The 25,142-nt window shown below is 41.6% G+C and overlaps 1 protein-coding gene and 1 long non-coding RNA gene across 2 annotated transcripts in view; one reads left to right on the top strand and one right to left on the bottom strand.

The window, feature by feature from the left end:
* The window catches only part of LOC137425531 (uncharacterized), a 578,290-nt gene that overhangs the window by 197,200 nt on the left and 355,948 nt on the right, over nucleotides 1–25,142 (top strand). The gene's annotated exons all lie outside the window — the stretch shown is intronic.
* Nucleotides 20,728–21,971, bottom strand: LOC137425553 (uncharacterized). Its single transcript, XR_010984142.2, has 2 exons — nucleotides 21,274–21,971; nucleotides 20,728–21,083 (listed from the first exon to the last, which is right to left on the bottom strand). It is a non-coding gene; the product is annotated as an uncharacterized LOC137425553 (long non-coding RNA).

Below are 25,142 nucleotides of genomic sequence, written 5' to 3'. Positions count from 1 at the left end.
GCTCTGCATTTAAAAAGGATAGAGCGCAGACAAACAACCATAGGTTGGCTATAATAGCGCAGGCTTTGGTGGACCTCCTTTATCGAAGTTCCTGGTAAGAAAAATCTTATTATAATTGTATCAAAGCTTGCGCTATTGTAGCCAACCTAAAGTTCGGGATAAAAGACATTTTGCTTGCAACTCAACTGCAGTTTTACGATGTGAAATTAGCGTTGCAATGGTGATAAATATTTTCATGGGTAAAAGGTGACACCCTTATATTGAAGTAATTCCGATATACCGACGTATATGATTTTGCCGGTAGAATAATGTGTACGGTACAGATATTTTGAGTGTGAGTGTTGAATCGCTTGGATGTTTGGGAGACACCGTCACACTTCTTTCCACCATGGTATGTATGATAAGATAACGTTTGCCCTACTCTACCCCACCCCTGCTTCACAGCAAAACATGACGTCACATTAATACGGGCCCAGATGTGCCGCACGTCGTACGTCCGGTGCGCGAGTCTGGGCGAAGGCGTTTGGCTGTTGGTTGGGCGCCTCCTGGCGGGAACATCGTGCACGCACACCAATAAGTAATCTATCACACCTGAGAAGGAACCGCGATTACTACTACGACGACTACTACTTACGTTTGGGTCAACCGTGGAAACGGGTCTTTTTGCCCCAAATCTCTCACATCCCACCTGGCCAGGACTGGCGTTCGACTGACTGAAGGTGATTTGTGCTGAAGAGTATAATCTTTCCATTGTGCTGGCGATAACTCGCCTACTCTGTGACAAACGACATTGGGATCTTTACGGACACTAACAACCAGTGCTAGCAGACAGGATATCCGGCTTAACGCCATTCCGAAGGACGCACATTGATGGCTCTCCTTGCCTGCGAAACACCAGGATGGCAGTTTATAGCTGGGTCGAGATTCAAACCCAGGCAAGACAGCGCAGAAGTGAATGCACATACCTCTAACCTGTTCTTCCAGCCAAACACCTGAGAGGGTACTGAGGCTAAAATTTTCAAATGTCCTCTCTATTCTGAAGTCGCTAGAAACACATCAGATAAATGTGATGTGCAGAGTAACGAGAAACGCTTTTCTAAAGATTGTGGGGGTGACGTTGAAAGCACTCAGTAGAGAGCATACCTCCACCTGGTTGGCCCTATCAGCTATCACTCAATGGTGAAGAATCACTTAAGAAATTAAATAACTCTCAAATCTGAATCAATATTCAGATCTTCACCAAAATCGAATCGAATCGTCTTTGCCAGACACCCAACCGGTCCACCAAGTTTCGTCCAACTCCGTCCACAATCTTTTGAGATATCCTGTTCACAAACAGACAAACAAACAGAGAGACAGACGGTGTGAAAACACAACTTGCGACCACCTTCGGTGACGGAGGTAAAATTACTCTCGGATCCTTGTGGTGTTTTTCGTGTTTCAACGATGTCCATATGAATAACCTGATATCTCGTTTTCAGGCTGAAATATAATTTTAGTGCAGTGTGTTTTTTATGTCATTATTATTATGCGAGAAGACAACTGGTTAACGTAAAACAATTGTTACCATTATGATTTACTTTTCATTTTATTTATTTGTGTAAAAAGCATCATTAAGCAACAATGTATGTGGAGGTCGCCACGTCTTGTTCACGACAGACCAAAATGCACATGTGACGTTGCATTACTTTCTCAGCCAATCGTGGGATTCGTGGGTTAGACATGATTGCATGGACGAAAATTACTGGGAAAGTTGGGAAGGCCTGCTGAGCATTCCCATCTGATGCCAGCTTAAAATTACAGAGAGAAAGAGAGAAGGAAATGTTATTTTCCATACTTTGTACAGGTGCAAGTAAAAACGAAACGAACAAGTACAGATACATTCAAAGTACACCGCCCCCATGCCAAATAATTAAATATCCTCCAGCGCGGCATTGCCGGGGCGTCTTAGGCACCCGGCAATACCGCCGTGGAGCTCATGGAGACTATATTGCGAGGGAGAGGTGCACAATAATTGATTGATTAATTGTATAATTATAATCAATAAAAATGATCACAAAATATTTTCCTAATCAATTGGATAATAGCATACCAAAACCACTGGGGCTTCATCCGAAGCTGTAACTTTTTGAGAATTAATTAAATAAGTCATCAATTGGAAAAAATTAAATAATGAATTGCTAAATCAAAAAATAATTAATCGATTAATTGATTAATCAATAAATCAAAAATATCCTTTATAGCCACATCACTTGCACTGTCGTGTCCAAATATTAGCTTCCTAGCTCAAAAGGTGCCTGAGATATTGCCCAGATGAGAAAGGAAATAAATAAATGATTAATAATGAAAATAAATAAATATTAATCATAAAATAATTAAATAATTAATCATTTGGCTAATAGAATACCTAAACCACCGCCGTTTCATCTGAATGTGTAACTTAAAAAAGATTAATTAATGAAATCATTAATAGAATAATTAAATAATTAATCGATTAATTGATTAATCAATAAATCAAAAATATCCTTTATAGCCACATCACTTGCACTGTCGTGTCCAAATATTAGCTTCCTAGCTCAAAAGGTGCCTGAGATATTGCCCAGATGAGAAAGGAAATAAATAAATGATTAATAATGAAAATAAATAAATATTAATCATAAAATAATTAAATAATTAATCATTTGGCTAATAGAATACTTAAACCACTGCCGTTTCATCTGAATGTGTAACTTTAAAAAGATTAATTAATGAAATCATTAATAGAATAATTAAATAATTAATCGATTAATTGATTAATCAATAAATCAAAAATATCCTTTATAGCCACATCACTTGCACTGCCGTGTCCAAATATTAGCTTCCTAGCTCAAAAGGTGCCTGAGATATTGCCCAGGTGAGAAAGGAAATAAATAAATGATTAATAATGAAAATAAATAAATAATAATCATAAAATAATTAAATAATTAATCAATTGGCTAATAGAATACCTAAACCACCGCCGTTTCATCTGAATGTGTAACTTTAAAAAGATTAATTAATGAAATCATTAATAGAATAATTAAATAATTAATCGATTAATTGATTAATCAATAAATCAACAAGTACAGATACATTCAAAGTACACCGCCCCCATGCCAAATAATTAAAATCCTCCAGCGCAGCATTGCCGGAGAGCTTCTGGCACCCGGCAATACCGCCGTGCAGCTCATAGAGACTGTATTGGGAGGGAGAGGTGTACAAAAATAGCCTTTACAGCCAAATCCCTTGGTCATTGCCATGTCCAAATATCAGCTTCTTAGCTCAAAAGGTACCTGAGATATTGCCCAGATGAGAAAGGAAATAAATAAGTACTTAATTAATCAAAAAACAAAACAGTCCGTTTTTGTCAAAGTACTTACTATTGTGCCAAAATTTCAGCTTCCTAGCTCCAATGATGGCTGAGATATCGCCCGGACAAACAAACAAACAAACAAGAAGACGTCCATCATGCAGCGCACGATACTTGCAAAATTCGCCCCCCCCCCCCTCCCCTCACTTCCCAAAAGGTTTCCATTGAGGCAGCAAGCACCCTGTTTTTTGAAGCACCCTGTAGAGGTGCAAAGTTTTTCCGTTTTTCTAAGATGGCGACTGAACTACGTGACCCATGACGTCACAATTATCATAAAAATTTCGACTGTCCAGACAAACAAACAAGAAGACGTCGTACGGAACACGATGCTTGCAAAATCCACCTCCCCCACCCCCCTTAAAAAGGGGTTGGCATTGATTCAGCAAAATGTCCATTTCATCAAGATCAAAATTGACTATGTTGATCAAAGATCGGGTCAATAGGATGAAAAGTGATGATTTTGATGAAAATTGATGATTTTAGTAGTTTGACCTCGAGTTCACCTTTGACCTTTTAACCTCAATAGTTTGTTTTCCAATTTAGTGACTCAATATACAAATTAATGCTGTTCAATTTTCAAGTCAATCGGATTTAAAATGGTGATTTTAGAAATTTGACATCCAGATGACCTTTGACCTTTGACCTCAAGATCAACAGGCTTCTCAACTGTGAGGACCTCTACAACTTGGTGAAGTTTCATGACGAATTGTGACCTGTAGGCCGGTGACAAACAAATAAACAGACATACAGACAGACAGACAGACAGAACAACAAACGCAGCCGACCAATATACTTGAAAAGACTTCGATTTTGCAAGTAACAAGAAAACAAACAAACAAGAAAACAAACAAACAACCGGAGTGAAAAGTGAGTACTGCCTTTCAGAATGCGTCATTGCCGGGCCCCCTTTGGTGTCCGGCAATGATGTTATGCAGCACAGGCTGGAGATGGCATAGGAAAGGAGTGGTGTATAACAACAAGAATGAGCATTCATAGATTGCAGACCCTCATCAGGACTTTGTGGGGTTTTATAGCAAAGTATATATTTTATAGACGTACTGTACTTGCATTCTAATTGCAACACACATAATTTACAGACGTACTCACATTCTAATTGTACCGCACATACTTTATAGACGTACTCACATTCCAATTGTACCGTACATACTTTATAGACATACTCCCATTCTAATTGTACCGTACATATTTTATACACATCCTCCCATTCTAATTGTACATACTTTATAGACGTACTCACATTCTAATTGTACCGTACATATTTTATAGACATGCTCCCATTCTAATTGTACCGTACATACTTTTTAGACATACTCACATTCTAATTGTACATACTTTATAAACATACTCACATTAATTGTACCATACTTACTTTATAAGAAGTACTCATTCTAATTGTACCATACATACTTTATAGACATACTCACATTCTAATTGTACCGTACATACTTTATACACATACTCACATTCTAATTGTACCGTACATACTTTATACACATACTCGCATTCTAATTGTACTGTACATACTTTATAGACGTACTCTCATTCTAATTGTACCGTACATACTTTATAGACGTAATCACATTCCAATTGTACCATACATACTTTATAGACGTCCTCACATTCTAATTGTACCGTACATACTTTATAGACGTACTCACATTGTAATTGTACTGTATATACTTTATGGAAGTCCTTGGTTGAAAAAAGATAACATGTAAAAATTGTGGTCTACGTTGGCACGTTTGTGCAGACAAACAGACAAACAAACGGACCTCAATGCAATAACCTCTCATATGGCAAGGGTAAACATTGACATTTGCGTAATACTGAGTGTGGGAGCATTTCCAAGAAACTAAAGCTTGTGGTTAAAAACCTCAAATGACAATTAATCAACCACCAGGCAAGAACTATGACAAATGACTATGAGCAAAAGCAAACATAAGAATGAACAAAATACTGAAAGACAATTAATTGTTTGAACGTCATCAGGAGAACCTTTTATACTGTAGCACATATATTGCCGATATTGGGAAATGGGAAAATTATTGGGAGAATATTTGAATTTGTTCCTGTTGTTGCTGATTTTGTCTATCATCAAATGTCCTTGTTACATATATGTAATACACGTCCATGCCCCTCCAGCAGCGAAAAGATAAACACAAAAAGGTGTGTGTGCGTGTGTACGTACATAATTATGTGATGTAATGTGAAAATTCGATAACAATTACAACTTGTTAAATATCACTTGTTTCACGTTTTATAATATTCGCTGAAACAACTTCTACAACTTTTTTTTAAATTCCAGATAATAATAATCATAATACGAGTTCCCTTCCAAGGAATGTTGATGCAGGAGTAGGCCATGGCACCTATCAAAGCCTGCGCTATCATTACCCACCTGTGGTTGTTTGTCCCTGCTCTATCCCTTTTAAATGCTGAGCTTCAAGCAAGGAAGCAGCTCGTATTCTAAATGAGAAACTCTTTCGTAAGACTCGGCTGGAGGTTCAAACCATGCACTGACCGGCCAGACTCAGAACAGACGCTCGAACCAATTCACCACCAAATCTGGTTAATGTAGCCGACCCTTTGATGCTCATTGCTTTTGAATTCGGATAAAATGACAAACAAATGTATCAAAATTTCTGCGCCAAACTCAGCCAGAGCAAACTTTAACGAATGGCAAAAGCAAGCAGGTTTTACATTTAAATGGATATATATATATATATATATATATATATATATATATATATATATATATATATATATATATATATATATATATATATATATATATATATATAAGTTTGGTCGAGACGAGCTAGCGCATGCATTAATCTATGTTCACAATTGCCCTCTTGCTGTGAAAATTCTCACGATCATGCGCTGGAAAACCTTTTGAACAAAGAATCTCTTTGATGCCTCTTAACAAGAGCGTTCGGACCCTTTCAAATGCACTGAGGTTTTTTTGTGTCGTTCGTTTCTTATTGGCAAAGTAAAGACGTTTAGAGAGGGGAAGAGATAGGGGGATGGAGAGGGAGGGGAGGAGGCGAGGAGGGGGAGAGAGAGGTAGGGAGAGGGAGGGGGAGGAGAGAGAGGGAGGGGGAGGAGAGAGAGGGAGGGTGAGGAGAGAGAGAGAGGGAGAAAGGGGGAGAGAGAGGGAGAGAGAGGGAGAGAGAGAGAGGGAGGGAGAGAGAGGGAGAGAGAGGGAGAGAGAGAGAGAGAGAGAGAGAGAGAGAGAGAGAGAGAGAGAGAGAGAGAGAGAGATAGAGATAGAGATAGATATATATATAGAAATATAGATATATAGATATATAGATAGAAAGAGAGAGAGGGAGTTAGAAAGAGAGAAAGAGAGTGAGAGAGAGGGAGTTAGAAAAAGATAGAGGGAGTTAAAAAGAGAGAGAGAGGGAGAGAGAGAGAGAGACCTTTGACTTTTTGTGTCCTTTTATTATAAAAGTATAAAACCAAAGTATCCCAACTCCACTTTACATACAAATCACAACCTCATTTCCAATGCATTTGCACAAAACACCCCCCATGCCCCATAACTCTTCAAGCACAAGAAGGTTCCCCATGTTTACATGATAAGCATGTTCGAGCTTTATACGTGCTGACACCATCCCTATGAAACAAAAAAGTGTATTTTCATTTTTTCCACTACCTAATCTGGCTTTTCTGGTTTTATAAATTGCAAGCTTAGCAATTCCAAGCAAAAAATTCAAAAGCAAAATCACAGAGTTTTTCCTAGTATTACATGCAAGTCCGTAAACAAAGATTGTAACAGAAAAAACAATTTTGAATTTACAAAAGATTCGGCTCAGATACAGAAACAGAGATGACAATCTCTTGCACTCAATAAATGCATGATACAAATGTTCAACATTACCACAAAAAGGACATAAATTAGACACGGCAGGGTTAAACTTCTGAACTAACACCTGTGTGGCCAGGGCGTGATGGACCAGCCTCCAATTTAGGTCTCCTGTACGTCCGACGGAAGGACACCTGTACATTTCATCCCAATTTGGAGTGAGAAATGCTCCTGCAGGTAAAAACTCTTTCCACTTGTTCCTTAAGGGTGCTGCACAGCCCAGTAAGCACACCTCTAAACAAATTCTGTACATTGCCCTTTTCCCCATGATGTGGAACACACCGGATTCTTCACTGTTAGAGGAAAACACACCATATTGTTCCTGGGCAGTGACTGAGAGTTCAGGGAAGGTTAAACGAAAATCTCTTCTTCATTTACCCCATTCCACCCAATATTTAAATCTTAAAAAAGTCTGGGATACCATCTTTATGACCCTGGTCACTATTCTAATTGAACGCAAGCCAATTTTTCCAGAAACAGCGCTGGCAGACAACCATCGCGTCAAGGATAGCTCCATAAGATCTCGCACTTTATTAACCCCATTGTTCGTAAAATGTTCCATAAAAGCTCGGCTGGTAGATACTTCAGCGAATAGTGAGTTTTGGAACAATAGCTCATGCACAAACCTCCTGGGATAATAAGCGATCTCCAACCGCTGCACTCATAGAGCTTGCCAGGCATTCAGGAGAGACCGATGAAATGCAGGGAGCCAAGCTCTATCGACCTGCTTCAAGTCCATAAGGAAAAGTTCCCGGTCATAGTCCATTCCACCTTGCCTGAGCAAGGTATTCGTGAGAGGACACCAGGGCACAACCTCGCTGTACAGCAGACGTTTTATTGTCATTAGCCAAAAAGCCATTATTCGACTAGGGATGTGCACCAAGTTTTGACCACCTGAATTACGTGGTCTGCACAACACATCTGGCTTAAGCCAATGGTGGCCTCCCCAGAAGAAGTCAACTAGACCCCTCTGAATGTTGTTGATCAGAGCTTGAAGAGGCTGGAGTGCTATGATCTTATGCCATACGATTGGAAGCACCAGGTTGTTTATTATCATTACCCGTGCCTTAAGTGACAAGATATGGAGCATCCCTTTCCACTTTGATAGTTTCTGCTTAATGTTATCTAGGAAACCATCCCAGTTTTTCTTCATATAGCTTGTAGTTCCCAAATGGATGCCTAAGTCTTTAAACCCATCCGTTTTCCATAACATTCCTCCTGGAAGAGTTGGGGGAACCATGTGTGAAGCCTGTGACCCAGATAGGGTATCTGGGTACAGAGAAAGAGCTACGCTCTTGTTCCACTTTACTCTTGCTGATGAAGCAAGTTCAAATTTGGCAAAACACCGGCTCAAAAACATCTACCTGGTTTTTAACCACAACACACAGGTCATCTGCATATGCTGACGTAACAATTTTGGAATTGTTTGACAAGGACAAACCAGATAAGGTGGTACGAAGGAGAGCCAGTAAGGGTTCGATGGACAGTGTGTACAACATGCCTGACAGTGGACAGCCCTGACGGATGCCACGCTGAAAGGGGAAAGGACGACACAGGCTGTTATTTACTTTTATCAGGCATGATACATTGTTGCATAAAAGTTTTATGCAAGAAATGATTTTTTCTCCAAATCCTGCTTTAGTAAGAACTGCAAACAAAAATGAGTGATCCACACTGTCAAAAGCTTTCTCCTGATCAAGGAGTAATAACCCAAAAGCGTGCGACGCAGTTTGACCGATAGTAATCAAGTCTCGAACCAAGAAAATACTGTCATACATGGATCGTTCAGGTATGCAATACGTTTGGTCATTCCCAACTAAGAACGAGATGACCTTTTTAAGATGCATTGCAAGCATTTTTGAAACAATCTTATAGTCAGTATTTAACAATGACACAGGCCGTCAGTTTGTAATCTGCTGCAAATCCCCTTTCTTGGGAAGAAGACATAAGACAGCTCTTCTGCAGCTCAGGGGCAATTCCCCCTGATTTAGGCTCTCGTGAAAAATCTCAATTAAAGCAGGACCCAGAACATTCCAAAAAACTTTGTAAAATTCAGCAGGAAGTCCGTCAATTCTGGGGGCCTTGCCGTCTTCGAGTTGTTTCACTGCTGTTGTGAGCTCCTCCAGAGAAATGTCACATTCCAGTTGGAGTTGTTGCTCTTCAGAAAGAGATGGGAGAAGTTCAATCATCTCATTTGCCGTCGTTTTATCCACCGTTCTTGGAGTAAACAAGTTTGAGTAAAACTCTTGCAGTGAATGTTTAATGTCACTCTGGCAAGTCAGAACACCGTCGGAAGAGCGTAGACTCTGAATCTGCTGAGAAGTGTTGGCAGCCTTCTGCATTTTGAAGAAATCTTTGTTTGGAGTCTCGAGGTGTATTATGCTCATCCACAGGTGAATCATTGCTCCTGCCGCACGCTCTTTGACCAGTTCGGCCAGCAGGGTCTTTTTTTCTATCAGCTGCTGATATTGGTCACTTCCCCAAGATGTTCCAGCTTCTTGTTCATATTTAAGTACATCTTTTCGAGCACTTATCAACCCAGACGTATTACTGGTGGCATACGAGCAATATTGTTGGCAGAAAATCCGAATTTGTGACTTGGTACAGTCCCACCACTGTCGCATATTGACATAGGACCACTTTTTCTTTTCTAATCCTTCCCATACCAGTCTGAAGGCATTTTAAAAATGTTCATCTTGTAACAATTTCACATTGAAATTCCAATGTACACTCTTACAGCAATGATAGGGTAACATACAATCCATTGCAATCACATGGTGATCAGAAAAGCCAGATGGAGTTATACATGTTCTCTTAACCAGATTCACCATTCCTTGGTTCACGTACAATCTGTCCAGTCGACCCATGGTTAACTGGTTTTTTGCACAGCACACTCTTGTATATTGACGGGTGTTTGGATTTTGTAATCGCCATACATCTCTAAGTTTATATTTTTTCACAAGTTGTGCCAAGCCCTTTGCACTGGGTGGATGTGGCTCAGGAGTATTCCTGTCCAGTCGAGGGTTGAGTGTGCAAATATAGTCTCCCCCCATACAAATTAAACAAGTCAAATCAACAGTGCTTAAACAATGCGCTAATTTTGGAAGAAATAGAGCCCTTTCAGCGCGGTCACTGGGGCAATACACATTAATAATGCTAACCTTTGGATTGCTGATAATAAAATCCACCACCATCAAGAAACCCTTACAAATCTCTCTATAGTGAATCTCAGATGGTTGAAGGTGAGGATGCAAGATTATTGCCACCCCCGCTTTAGCTTCTTCAACCGCACTGGAGAAAACATGGCACCCTTTAAACATTCTGCACCACTCGTCTTCACAAGATTGGTTGATGTGTGTCTCTTGTAACATGAAAATATCAATCTTTTCTTTCTCAAATAGTTGTAACACCTCCAGACGCCACATACAGCTGCGGCCTCCGTTTATGTTGAGAGACGTTACCTTCATTTATTCTTTATTAATTTTTCTCCTCTTGGAGTTCTTTTCCTGCCTTGGTGGCACACTTCCTCAACCGCTGCAATTGAGGTTCTGAGATCTCAACTTGCTCGGGTTCACGAATCATATTTCTAGTAGTTTTTAGAAAAGCATGTAGGTTTGGGAAATAATCCTGAATTCTGACATTCCTTTTCCTGAAGAATTCATCGAGGAATTTTTTAATTTCATCTTCTGTAACTACAGTGTCCCCATCCTCATCCTCTTGGGCACAAAACCCCCTACCTGATGGGGTAGAGTAGGGTTCATCAAAATCATCTTGGGCACAAAACCCCCTACCTGACGGGGTAGAGTAGGGTTCATCAAAATCAAACGCATCATCTTTGTCATTCTCTTCCTGATGCAAACTTATTTCTGAGGCACAAATCTCCCCAGGATCAGAAACATGGATATCGTTTTCATTCCTGTTTAGTTGCTCATCGTCACATGCAGCTTCCTTCTTATCATCCCTTTAATTTTGTTCGAAACGTGTAGGCTTACAGGTTTCCTCTGAGGGGCTGTCCAACTTATCTGTTTTATCATTACACCTGGTCATCCCTGCATCCACCTCTGTGACCATTACATTAATGTCATGTAAGACATCAGGGTTATCAATATCACCACTTGTGTCCTCCTGAGATGCACGAGGATTCTCGATATCTATACCACACTCAGAACCCTCAAACAGTTCGGGCAAGTGGTGCAAACGAATTGCTAAGATTTAAACCCGGTTCCGGTTCAGTTTGCAATCCCAAACAGGGATGCTCTACACAAGCTCCATCTTGCAAGCTCGGCGACACATTTGACACAACCAGTACCTTACTTTGTACTGTGCTTGCATCCTTCACGACGGGACATGAACGTTTATGTCCTTTTTTACGAGCCACTCTACGAACCCTTCCATATTGTCATCCGTACAGTCCTGTACAGTAGGAGAGGGATCAACCACTTTTGTCACACCAGCAGGTAGGGGGGAGTGGTCTACTGGTTCCCGCTCACTCATAGGTCGTATGGAGGGGTCTACCATTCCACGTATCCCAATAGGTGAGGGGGAGGAGTCAACTGTTTCCCGATCACCATTAGGTCATGGGGAGGAGTCTACAATATCATCCACCCCATTAGGTGGGGAGGGAGGAGAATCTCCAATCACCTGGTCTCGAATTTCTAATGGTCTCACCAAACCGGGACAGGAACTCTTTACGTGTCCGTAAGCTCCACACCCATAGCACGTCATGACGTCCGTGGAGGCATACATTCTATAAGTATGGCCATTAATCTTTGCATGCAAAACTACATTGAGCTTTTGCACATTTTCGGGCAATATCATGTAAACGACGCTTTTAAAAGTCATCACGTGTCGAAATTCACCCCTTGCCGAGTGTATCGGCACCATTGTCACTTTTTATACGATAGTACTGAACTTGCTCAATTGAGCACACATGTCCTCACCTTTAACAAAGGGAGGGACATTAGACACATTGACCCTCACCGCAGGTGTATCTAATGGGGAAACCACTAGAAACAGGTCAGGTTCTATGAGAAGGCCTTGCTCCACAACGGAGTTCACCATGTGCACCTCCGATACAAACACAACAACCTTCTTGTTCATTCGAGAGGCTGCACGGATATTATGCGAGCCAACGCATTTTCCGATTGCTCGAAGCACTTGCTCCATCTTTACCTCACTCGGAGGGTCGCACACCAGCCCATGCTTGCGAGTGAGCGACTCGTACATGCTATTCCTCAAACAATCGTTTGCCATAGCGAACGTAAATTAAATAAATAAAATGTGAGAAATCAACAAAACGATACCAACCACAAGCAACACCGGCAAGTGGCGGTAAAACCAAAACTAATGGCCTAGGTCCAAGAACCGTTTACAGCAGCGAAACACGGCTGCCTGGACTAGGAAAACACAGCAAAATGGAGGCCAGGCCTCAAACCCAGAGGTTCAAAAAAAGGCAACTGAACACCACCTACCGTGTGCGCTCTCTCTCTCTCTCTCTCTCTCTCTCTCTCTCTCTCTCTCTCTCTCTCTCTCTCTCTTGTCTCAACAATGAAAGGACCCACAGGGGAAACTTTACAAGCATAAACAAGGGCACAAGGGAGGGAAATGGGGGATAGGAAAGCCAACCAACACGATAGAGAACTCACAGCTCAACATGCACAGCCACCATGATGCCACACCCACGCACGACTCACCAACGACCAGCAGGGGCGAGAGAGAGAGAGAGTTAAAAAGAGAAAGAGAGAGGGAGTTGGAAAGACAGAGAGGGAGTTAGAAAGAGAGCGAGTTAGAGAGAGAGAGAGAGAGAGAGAGAGAGAAAGAGAGTTAAAAAGAGAGAGAGAGAGAGAGTGCGAAAGAGAGAGGGAGTGTGAAAGAGAGAGGGAGTGCCAAAGAGAGAGGGAGTGCCAAAGAGAGAGGGAGAGAGTTAGAAAGAGAGAGAGATAGTTAGAAAGAGAGAGAGAGAGAGTTAGAAAGACGGAGAGAGAGGGTTAGAAAGAGAGAGAGTGTGTTAGAAAGAGAGAGAGAGAGATAGAAAGAGAGAGAGTTAGAAAGAGAGAGAGGGAGTTGGAAAGAGAGAGAGAGTGTTAGAAAGAGAGAGAGTTAGAAAGAGAGAGAGAGAGTGTTAGAAAGAGAGAGAGTGTGTTAGAAAGAGAGAGAGAGAGATAGAAAGAGAGAGAGGGAGTTAGAAAGAGAGAGAGTGTGTTAGAAAGAGAGAGAGGGAGTTAGAAAGATAGAGAGGGAGTTAGAAAGAGAGAGAGGGAGTTAGAAAGAGAGAGAGAGGGAGTTAGAAAGAGAGAGAGGGAGTTAGAAAGAGAGAGAGGGAGTTAGAAAGAGAGAGAGAGAGGGAGTTAGAAAGAGAGAGAGGGAGTTAGAAAGAGAGAGAGGGAGTTAGAAAGAGAGAGAGGGAGTTAGAAAGAGAGAGAGGGAGTTAGAAAGAGAGAGAGGGAGTTAGAAAGAGAGAGAGGGAGTTAGAAAGAGAGAGAGGGGGGGAGGAGTTAAAAAGAGAGAGAGAGAGGGGGAGTTAGAAAGAGAGAGAGAGGGAGTTAAAAAGAGAGAGAGAGGGAGAGAGTTAGAAAGAGAACGAGAGAGAGAGGTGGGGGGTTAGAGAGAGAGAGAGAGAGAGAGAGAGAGAGAGAGAGAGAGAGAGAGAAAGAGAAATGCCTTACACAGTTACACCCAAGTGTAAGCGAGGCATCAAAGATTAGGATTTGTGGTGAAAACATCAAATTACATCACGTTAATCTCCCTGATCTTCGATTTAAATGTCCAGCCGCGGGACAGGCCGAGATGGTGTTTGCTCGACGATAATTGGTGCGGACAAGTGGAGTGTGGGTCAATTGCGCTAAATCCTACAGCTAATGGTGAGGAATTAGCGAACAACGGCGCAGGAGGCAGAGGTCAGCTGGGACGTGACACAGGCGCGCATACCGACTTGAGGAGGCCGTGTCTGCCGTGGAAAAGTGTTTCAGTTTCCAAAGGGCTTACCCTGGCGTATTATTTTCCGTTGGCTAACGAGCGTATGCCGTCTTTGTTTTCAAAACCATGCACGTTCGTTCGTACGGTCGTGCGGGTATTGGAAGGCCGCGTAATAACGCGCAAAACGGCCACCTTTGTAACGTCGCTGGAACTGCTGACGAGATCGTGGTCTATTTATTGTTTTTCTGTTTTTTGTTTACAGACGTAATTCCCATGATGCTTCAGAAAGAGCTTGTTGCTAAGCTACCCGAGGCTGCCAGGAAATGTTGCCAACGTCAAATGATGTCAGCGGATGTTGTGCCAACCGGACAGTGTTTTCACTGGGCGCGTGTACCATCCAATGGAAGAAAATAAACTTCAGAAACTCCTTCATTCCAGCAGACTGACTTGTTGGAAGAGATAAATTGAGGCCATTTATTTAGAACCTACGCAAAATTGCAGAAATAGCTCCCCCTCCCTAACCCTACCCCTACCTCCAATCCAATTCCCTGGACGACATGGGTACTCCCTTCTCTTCCCTAACCTTCCTTCTCCCAAACGTCTAACATTTTCTCCCCACTACTCCCACAGTACCCACATTACTCTCATCTTCACCTTCTTTATTTCAAGTTTTATCACCTCACTCGAGCTCTGCCCGCCCTTCCTTTCCATTCCAGATATGTAGCCAATAGAATCACCCATAAACATGGTGGTACAGTAAGTACTTCCGAAAAAGTTGTCAAAACCAATTTCAGGGGCAAATAACTTGATCTGTGATTTATCATTCCACACAATCAGACATTATTAAAGAATGGAAGCCTGTGATTGACCTTGTTTCGAAACAGTATGTAGCTCATCTTTAAGGAATGATAATACGTACTGTGCAAGTAAGTGCAGAATTTGATGGATTATTTTCTTAAAAAGCAAACTTTGCCAGGTTTAAACTCATGGGGAAAAGAGATCGCTGGATTCACCTGCGATGTGCCACACAGCTTGCCTCGAGTTTTAAAAGACCAGTTCCCTGCCTGGGAATATAATTCATCCATTGGAGTACAGGTTGGATTTTGTCCAAGAGGAGAGATACACCAGGTTTAGCATACGACCAGGTACACCAGGTACTATTCCCTCACTGGGTTTGAGACAATGTGAGTGTATATACATACAGTCATGTGAAAAAGTAAGTACACCACATGTAAAGTTTTGACTTTTTCAACATATTTCAACATACAGCTATTTGAACTTCATTTCAACAATACTGATAGATAAAGGTGATATAATATAACAAATATCACGAAACATTTACATTTTGTAGTCCATTGTATAATTTAAATAAACATAAATGCAAATTTCACATGTGGAAAAAGTAAGTACACCCTTGGCTCTAATAGGTGGTATTGCCCCCTTTGGCAGAAACAACCTCAAGTAGGCGTTTCTTATAACTGCCTACCAGTCTCTGACATCGACTGGGAGAAATTTTTGCCCACTCCTCCATGCAGAATTCTTTCAGCTGTGCGATGTTTGAGGGGTTTCTTGCATGCACAGCTCGTTTCAAATCCCCCCACAACATCTCGATGGGATTTCGATCCGGGCTTTGACTTGGCCATTCCAGAACACTCCATTTCTTTCTTTTCAGCCATTCCTTGGTGGATTTACTGATACTAGGGCATGCCCGTACTATATCTATATCTAAAATTATATCCCCCCTCTATTTACATGAAATGGTTTGGTCCATGAAATGTTTTGGTTCATTCGCAACGCCAAAGCGAACGGCGAACGCTTTACATGAAATGGTTTGGTTCATGAAATGTTTTGGTCCATTCGCAACGCCAAAGCGAACGGCGAACGGCTTGCGAGTACAGTGACAATCCCCCCGGGGTTTTAATTAGTTTTAAAACATCGTTTAACGCCAACATAGCGCCAACATAGTTTGCCGACGGGAAATAAATGAATACGCTCTCAAATGTGCCATCCGAGGCAGAGTGTGTTCGCCACGTTCGGCACACGCGATAGCTCGCTGCTCTCTGATTGGTTGAATCGTTTTTTGGACATAGCTCGGTAAGTAATTGTCCGATTAATATGAAACCTTGAAAAGGCACATCCTCGGGTCCCCAGCAATATACCTGGCAAGTTTAAAGTATATCGGACCCGTGGTTGTCGAGAAACAGCGGTCACAGACAAACAAACGTACAAACAAACAAACGTACAAACAAACAAACGTACAAACAAACAAACACACAGAGATTACTGGAATTATAGATAGATGTTTAGGGTCATTGTCATGTTGCAAGGTCCACCTTCGGTTGAGCTTCAACTTTCTGACAGATGGCCTCACATTATCCTCAAGCACCCTCTGGTACAATAAAGAATTCATAGTGGATTCTATGATGGTGAGCTGCCCAGGCCCTGATGCAGCAAAGCTGACCCAAACCATAATATTTCCACCACCATGCTTTACAGTTGGTATCAGGTTCTTGTGGTCAAATGCTGTCTTTGGTTTTCGCCAAACATGTCTTCTGGTATTGTGGCCAAATAGCTCTACCTTTGACTCATCTGTCCAGAGCACATTGTTCCAGAAGTGCTGGTCTTTGCCTCGGTGTTCATTGGCAAACTTTAGTCTTGCCCTGATGTTCTTTCTGGACATCAAAGGTTTCCTCCTGGCACACCTCCCATGTAGATCAAATTTGTGCAGCCTCTTTCTAATGGTAGACTCGTGCACTTTGACATCAACAGTGGCAAGAGCTACCTGAAGGTCCCATGATGACATTCTGGGCTTCTTAGAGACTTCTTTCAGCATCTTGCGGTCTGCTCTCGGGCTGAATTTGCTGGGGCGGCCTGGCCTGAACAAGTTGGCAGTTGTTTGGAATCTTCTCCACTTGTAGATGATCTTCCGGATAGTCGAATGATTGATTTCAAATTGTTTGGAGATCTTTTTAAATCCCTTCCCAGACTCGTAGGCATCTATAACCTTCTTTCTGAAGGCCTCAGAGAGCTCTTTTGATCTAGGCATGCTGATGCCGCACACTTCAACAACAAAGAGCAAACCAAACGAAATGTCTGAGGTTTAAATAAGACAGGTTCCTCCAAGATCCTCTCTAACGATGTTCTAATCATTTGCACCTGAGCTGGTGCACCTTATTCTAATTTTAGGTATTTGAAGTAGTGATAAATGTTGGGGTGTACTTACTTTTTCCACATGTGAAATTTGCATTTATGTGTATTTAAATTATACAATGGACTACAAAATGTAAATGTTTCATGATATTTGTTATATTATATCACCTTTATCTATCAATATTGTTGAAATGAAGATCAAATAGCTGTATGTTGAAATATGTTGAAAAAGTCAAAACTTTACATGGGGTGTACTTACTTTTTCACATGACTGTATATAAATACTGTATTGGGACAGAGAACTGTGTAATGGACATGTCTTTCGGGTGGAGTATTTATTGCTTAGGATATTGTTATATAAAGCGATTTATGTTTTAAGTTATTAGTTTGTGTTAATACTTCAAATAAAAGTAGTAATTATATAAGTTTGAATGAGGATATTGCATTGCTGTGTTGACTAACTGTCTGGACACAACTTTGAGGTTGTTGAGTAATCTAATGATGTGGACCTGCAGTCAGGTTTGTGGATCCGCCGTTTGAAGAGGTTCTGGACTGAAAGGATTGAAACCTCGATGAAAAACGGTGCCCAGCTGATGATCCGGGCAGTTGGAAAACCAGTAATTTGCTTATAGGTTGAGGTTATGACTTCAAATATAAAATAGCTTTTACAAGTACTTACAAGTACATAATATATCTATGTATGTGTTTGTTTCGGTGCGTTTATATGTACATGTGTATGTGTTTATATATATATATATATATATACATATATATATATATATATATATATATATATGTATATATATGTATGCATATATTGTGTGTGTGTGTGTGCGTGTGTGTGTGTGTTTATGTGTGTGTATGTATGTATTGTTAATGTCTGGCTTCCTTCTTGTAACTACAGTGCAGTAACTGGTCTTTATTTTGATAAAGTATATAAATATATATATACGTATAATTATATATACAGTATATAAATATATACAGTATATTCAAACGACTAAATTGGTAAGGTCTCCAACCTTTAATTGAACCAACAATGACTCAACGTTTCGGTTAACACCATGTGAAAAGCCAACATGCATCTGTTACCCTTCCTCAAGAGTGATACAATTGTGGGGGTAGAGGCTGAAATACCATAGTAGAGGTAGGATTGTATAATATTAGCATGGATCGTGGACGCATAGGAGTCAACTCGATGTATTAAGCAGGGAAACTGGAGCTTAAGGTTGTTTATGTGTTTTCACATGGGGGGGGGGGGGGAGGGGTGGGTGGTGCTGTGTTAACTAGGTAGGGATCAAAGTTAGATTTCTCTATGCTGTGATTGCCTCCTGTGGCTTTTCCATATTTTTTTTATTTTTTTTTACAACGATAACCGGCATGACTGCCAACAGAACCCAAAACATCCCCGATCAGGCTAAACTCCACCTCCAGAGGATCATGGTTTGTAGGCCATGCCCAGAGTTCGCCATTGTTCGGGCAAGACCATGGGGTGTATCGAGAGAGCTTGGCGACTGGACAGAGGGACGTCAAAGCTATAAGGTTCTTGAGCAGGAAGAAGAAGACTCTTTTTCTCTCTCGGTCTGGTCTTGTTCTCGGTCGGTCGCTTTTGTGCTGGCTCTTCTGGCTCGGTGCACTGGTGCTGAGAGAGAGAGTGGTATGGAACGTTTGCGATCGCGAGGAGGTGTTACTGGTGGTGTGGGGCTCTTGTCGCTTCGGACGGAGTGGGGACCGAAAGAGGACCACCTGCACGAGTTACCCTCACATACGTGCGGCTGTGGAGAGCGACTCAGTGCCATTGCTGGCTCGTTTCACACGCGAGCGGCTTCGGGCCACTTTGTACTGCCGACTTCATTCAACGATCTCATTGAACAAGCTGAGTGATGGCCGACCAGAGAAAACAATTTATTTTATTTTATCATTTCCCTGTTGTGTATTTGTGTCTGATGGAGACGTCTCAAATTAGAAATTAGTTTTACCTCACCTTTCATTTTTATTGCATTACATTTATTTTCATTAAATTCATTATTGTGGCATTTATTTCATTTGTTGTGTATTTATTTGTTTATGAGTCTGAGAATAAACCTGTGTGGCTTCCGTCTGAGGTAAGCGCTTTGGTTGCCTCACTCGCGTGCGACGGACCAACCGCCAGTTTCAGTTACGTGCCTCGAATTAAGGACCGTTACGGCTATTTGTCATCCAGTGGTGTTAACCGCCAGGCTGACAGGACAATATTATCCCCCCACTAACATCAGCACTCCCACCCTCAGGGAGAGAGTTGACAATTTAAAATGGTGATGTTTCCACAAAGTGATACTTTTACACATACACTTGAAAAAAAAAGTTGGGCTATAATATTTCTTCTTCTTCTTCATTCGTATGCAACACAAGGCTGTGGGGTGGCATCATTGGCTGAGGGTGCGGCTGTGCCGCTGATGCAATGACCTCTGCTGGTTAGAGCACGCGGGGAAGAGAGACGGAACTTGACTTGCACGTCGGCACTTCCGTGTCGCATTCAAAGGTGAATTATTTATCGGGAATCAAACTGAGTTAGAGCAGAATATGAGCGATGGCAAATATTCCCTTTACCCCTGTGAATGACGGAAGCCTCTCCTCAGTGAAAGACACATGAAAGCCCGCTTGGAGTTTGCAAAAAAGCACTTCAAGGACTCTCAGACTGTGAGAAACAAGATTCTGTGGGCTTTCATGTGTCTCTCACTGAGGAAAGGCTTCCGTCTGGCCACTCTGCCATAAAGCCCAGATCGGTGGAGTGTTGCAGTGATGGTTGTCCTTCTGGATGTTTCTCTCATCTCCACACAGGATCTCCAGAGCTCAGCCAGAGTGACCATCGGGTTCTTGGTCACCTCTCTTAAGGGGCTGTCACACCTTGACGATTTAGCCAGCGTATGCCGACGTATCAAAATTTATCTAAAACGCTGGCACACGTCGAACTATCGATGTTTTTTTTCAGTTTTGGGCGTATAATAGCGTATTCATAACGAGTTGGACGTATGCATAACGTATTAGTAATGTACACAGAACGTTTCGATAACTTATAGATAACTTATACCAACGAATGCTTAGCGTGTTGTCGGCGTTCACAACTTATGCCCAACGATCGTCTAACTTATGCATGGCGCGCGGCAGCGTATCGCCGACGATCACGTGGCGTAGCCTATTAAAAGGCTGCCGCTCGACGATTCAAATCATAACCGCACTAGACATCGAAGTGTCAACATCACCGTCATGCCGAAGAAAACTTCGAATCTTCGAATTCGAATCACTGGCTCCCTTTGGGTCCATATAAATATATATGTTTATTCATACACTTTGAAAAAGGTATAATAATATAATGTACAGTCAATACAAACGTATTACAAAGTAACAAGAACATTTTTTATTTGTTGAATTGTACATGTATATTGCAAAGTGCATAATTGAAAAAAAGCTTTTTATACGATGTTCATTTCAAGAGGAATCTTACTGTCTTTATTGCCTGAACAATGCAGTAATACACATATCTAAATCATCCTATCTTGCCACGGATCTGCACCAGCTGGGGAGTTAACCCAGTGCTTGAGGAGATTCCTCTGTTTCTTTCCGTCCTTGGAGGCAGTGTTGGGGCCAGTAGCTGTCTGTGTATCCTCCAAGTGATGTCCCTCTCGCCATGCTCCTGGAACAAGGTCGCGGTTCTCATTCTCTGCCCGGTCAAGCTGCTGGTTCTGTAGTCCTGGGTACCTGGAATTGGAATTTGATTTTATTTACTTATAAAGCGCACCTATAATAAAAACATATATTCTAATGCGCTGTAAAATAAAAAGTAATATAATGATACATTTAAGGTAAATCATATAATGTTTATAAGCATAGGCTAAAAGTTAAATTGCATTGTATACTGCATAATATATGCTATGTAAACATGAATTACCTGGTCCTCATGAGGTTGTGCAGGATCAAGCATGCTTTGACAATGAGCTTGACAGTGGAGGGGTGATGCTGCATGGCCTTGCCGGATCCTCCATCTCTCGGATGACATGGACATCTGCTCACCATGGAGTCTGGAACACTGACGGGTTCCTCCTGTGAACCCCATTTATACCAATTCCCCGAAACGCTGCCAATACGCCATTATACGGTAGCTGTAACGTTCAGTAAGTTCTGTGGTCGTCCGGAAGACGTCAAATACGTCTACATACGTCAATATGCGTTGGAGATACGTTACACATAGGTTCAAAGCACGTTACTCATAGGTTAGAAATAAGTTTCGGGTACGCTAGACATTATCTCGACGTATTTGGACTTACAAGTAACGTGTGTCAACGTGTGTCAACGATCGCCTAACGTGCCTACAACTTATGGCCAGCGTATGCGGAATGTGTGAGTCATACGCTGGATACGTCGAGAAATTTTGTGCATGCACAAAATTTGTCGACGAGCTCGGCATACTACGACGTATGCCAGTGTGCTTCAGCGTGCTCTTAACGTATAGGAAACTTACCCATAACGTATTCGACGTGTGCCAGCGTTTTAGATAAATTTGATACGTCGGCATACGCTGGCTAAATCGTCAAGGTGTGACAGCCCCTTTACCAAGGCCCTTCTCCCCCGATTGCTCAGTTTAGCCAGGCGGCCAGCTCCAGGAAGAGTCCTGGTTGTTCCAAACTTCTTCCATTCAAGAATTATGGAGGCCACTGTGCTCTTGGGAACCTTCAATGCAGCAAAGATTTTTTTGTAGGCTTCCCTAAATCTGTGCCTCGACACAATCCTGTCTCTGACCTCTGCAGGCAGTTCCTCCGACCTCAAGGCTTGCTTTTGCTCTGAAATGCATTGTCAGCTGTGAGACCTTATAAAGACAGGTGTGTGCCTTTCCAAATCATGTCCAATCAATTGAATTTACCACAGGTGGACTCCAATCAAGGTGTAGAAACATCTCAAAGATGATCAAGAGAAATGGGAAGCACCTGAGCTAAATTTCAAGTGTCATAGCAAAGGGTATGAATACTTATGTAAATGTGATATTTCCGGTTTTTTTTAAAAATAAATTTGCAAAACTTTCTAAAATCCTGTTTTCTCTTTGTCATGATGGGGTATTGAGTGTAGATTTATGAGGGAAAAAATGAATTTAAACGATTTCAGCAAAAGGCTGCAACATAACAAAATGTGAAAAAAGTGAAGGGGTCAGAATACTTTCTGAATGCACTGTATTTAACACGAATTGGAAGACAACCTTGCCATTTTACCATACCGTTTTACCGTACCTTGGTTCTGAATTTGTTCTGATTGCGCATGTGCAGAGAGTGAGATAATATTTTTTTACTTTGTCTGCCTGTCTGACAGCCAAACAAAATTCAAGATCATTCAAAACACGAAACTTTTTTTTTCAGGATGTAATAAAGGACACAAACAAAGGCATGAATAGCTAATGTAACATGTTAGATAAGGTGGTGTATTAGACACTGAGTAAAACGGTTGTAAAACCTTGAATTGATTTATTTGTACGTACTCCTTTAAACCGCTTTAAAACGTCATTTAAATTGAATTATTTACTTGAACACTGTAGACAGTGTAGAGCATAAATCATCTTCACAATACTTCAAATAACCATGCTATATATCGATACACAGCATGAGATGTCCGATCGAGATCGACCTGATGATGATGATAGCATGAGATTGTGTGGCATGTGAGACGGTGAAGAAGAGGCCATTGATATGGCTGTATGAATGATTCCGATTTAAGCTGCATTCTATTTAGTTAGCGTGAAAATTCCATGTTTTTTTTAATAACAATCTTTAAAATCATTATTTTATTCAAATTGGAGTATAAACTGGAACATTGTGTGGGGTTCATGTTCTATGAACTCTCTAGTTGTTGATGTTTTTTCAAAATTACAAAAGATGGGTTTTTACTGATGTACCGGTACATATTTTATGTTTTTCTTGCTGATGTTGAAAAAAGATATCGTCATTTATTAAATATTTATTACCAACACCCCAATTAAGCCCTCATATACTGTTCATGCATAAGAAATAACACTTTCGGGAACACATCCATACAACCAATGGTATAATGACCCCTTTTAGCACATTTTTGTTCGGCTCGCTCTTTTCTAGCAACACATCTTAAGCGCTAAATGACCCCTTTTAGCGCATTTTTGATCGGCTCGCTCTTTTCTAGCAACACATCCTAAGCGCTAAGTGACGTATTTGTAAAATGCTGTATTTATAAAATATTATTGTTCGGGTTCAGCAGGGGTCACGGAGGGAGTTCTGTACACCACAATTTTTTTTGTGTGTGTTTGCTGTCCACATACCTCTTCATGGCAAATGCCAGCTGCACCCCATGATCAGCCTTCTCTGCTGGCTCCTGATGTACTCTGCTGGTGTTCACATGTGGGGTCACACGTGCACTGCACAATACTGTTTGGCCCCTGCTCTTCATTTTAAATAAATGAATCTCGCATTCCAGCTTTGTACACACGCTATTTGTTATCTCGCGTTACGGCTCTGTATTAACTATCTCTCGTGGTCCTGTTTCATTCTTTACCCTTAATGGCGCTGTTCCAGGTACCCTTTCTATTTTACCACTGACCTGACAGGTCGCCATCATGTACTGCACGTCCCACGCGCACGCCACATTCTTTCTCACTCCGGCCAGGTCCTCTTGTCCCGTGTCACCTTTCCTGACAGTCTTTCCAACCAGCCTTTGCCTCTGCCCATCCAGCTGTCATGCCATTGCACATAGCCTTCATCTCTGCCCATCCTGTGTCCAGTTTATTGCCCAGCATTTCTATTCTCTCGGCATGCTGAGCCTCCATGTTATCTACAAGCTGTGAAATTTGGCCAAAACCTGCCTTCCCTCCACTGGCATAAAAACAGCATCCACACTGCTTGAAATGTCACTCTTGGACACAGCTTCCTCCATCTCTATGAAACCCACCTGATACTGCCTGTGTTTGTTGGACATAGCTGTTTTTTTATTATAATTTTCACCCTCGCTACGCTCCGTTCACAATTTTGGGGTACAGCTGGTCCAATCCTTGTCCAATCCCACTACTGACATCAAATGTTCCATGTTCGGTGGTGGTTCAAGGGGAGTTATTGGACCTACCCCCCGGTCAATGACCCAGAGGCCAACGAGCTGCAGGTAACTCTGCGGTATGACGTGTTGCTAAGCAACCAGAGACGCTGTCTGAAACACTTAATTTGGACATTTTCAATTAGCGCTGTCTTTTCCAAGAATGCAGAACGCATCCTGAGTGCAAAGTGAGGTATTATTTTATATACTGTAATGGTCAGCCGGTCACCCAGTATTAATCCGGAAAGTCAGGTTAAAGTGACCGCGACAGTCACTCGCTTCAAAGACCCCCGTCGGATCTGCATCTGGTGCCCACATTACCTTACAGATTAAAACCACAAACTGGCTGAGTGTCACGCCGATAGGCGACCACCTGATAGATCTGTTTAGGCTGAGCAAACCTTGCTTGCGAGACACGATATTCTCCAGCAGCCAATCGACTTTAACGGATTTAATCAAGCCACCAGATGAAGCCACCAGGACAAACATAATTCACCCAGAGACCAGGTTAGGTTTATAATGTATTGCAAAGGAATGGAACAAGGGTGGTAACAAAGAGGAAACAATGATCACAAATAACTATTTATTCTAAAACACCCTTACCCTTAACAAACATTTGCACCCACTGACCAAACAATGAAAGGGAACCTTAGTTACCTAATATTAAAGGCCGTCATGCACATAATAGAGACATGGACTAGGCAAAAAATACCACGTGCT

This window comes from Myxine glutinosa, chromosome 1, assembly GCF_964187855.1.
Source record: "Myxine glutinosa chromosome 1, kmMyxGlut1.1, whole genome shotgun sequence".
Lineage (NCBI taxonomy): Eukaryota > Metazoa > Chordata > Myxini > Myxiniformes > Myxinidae > Myxine > Myxine glutinosa.
Note: the sequence above shows the minus strand (reverse complement) of the source record. Positions and strands in the feature narration are given on the sequence as shown.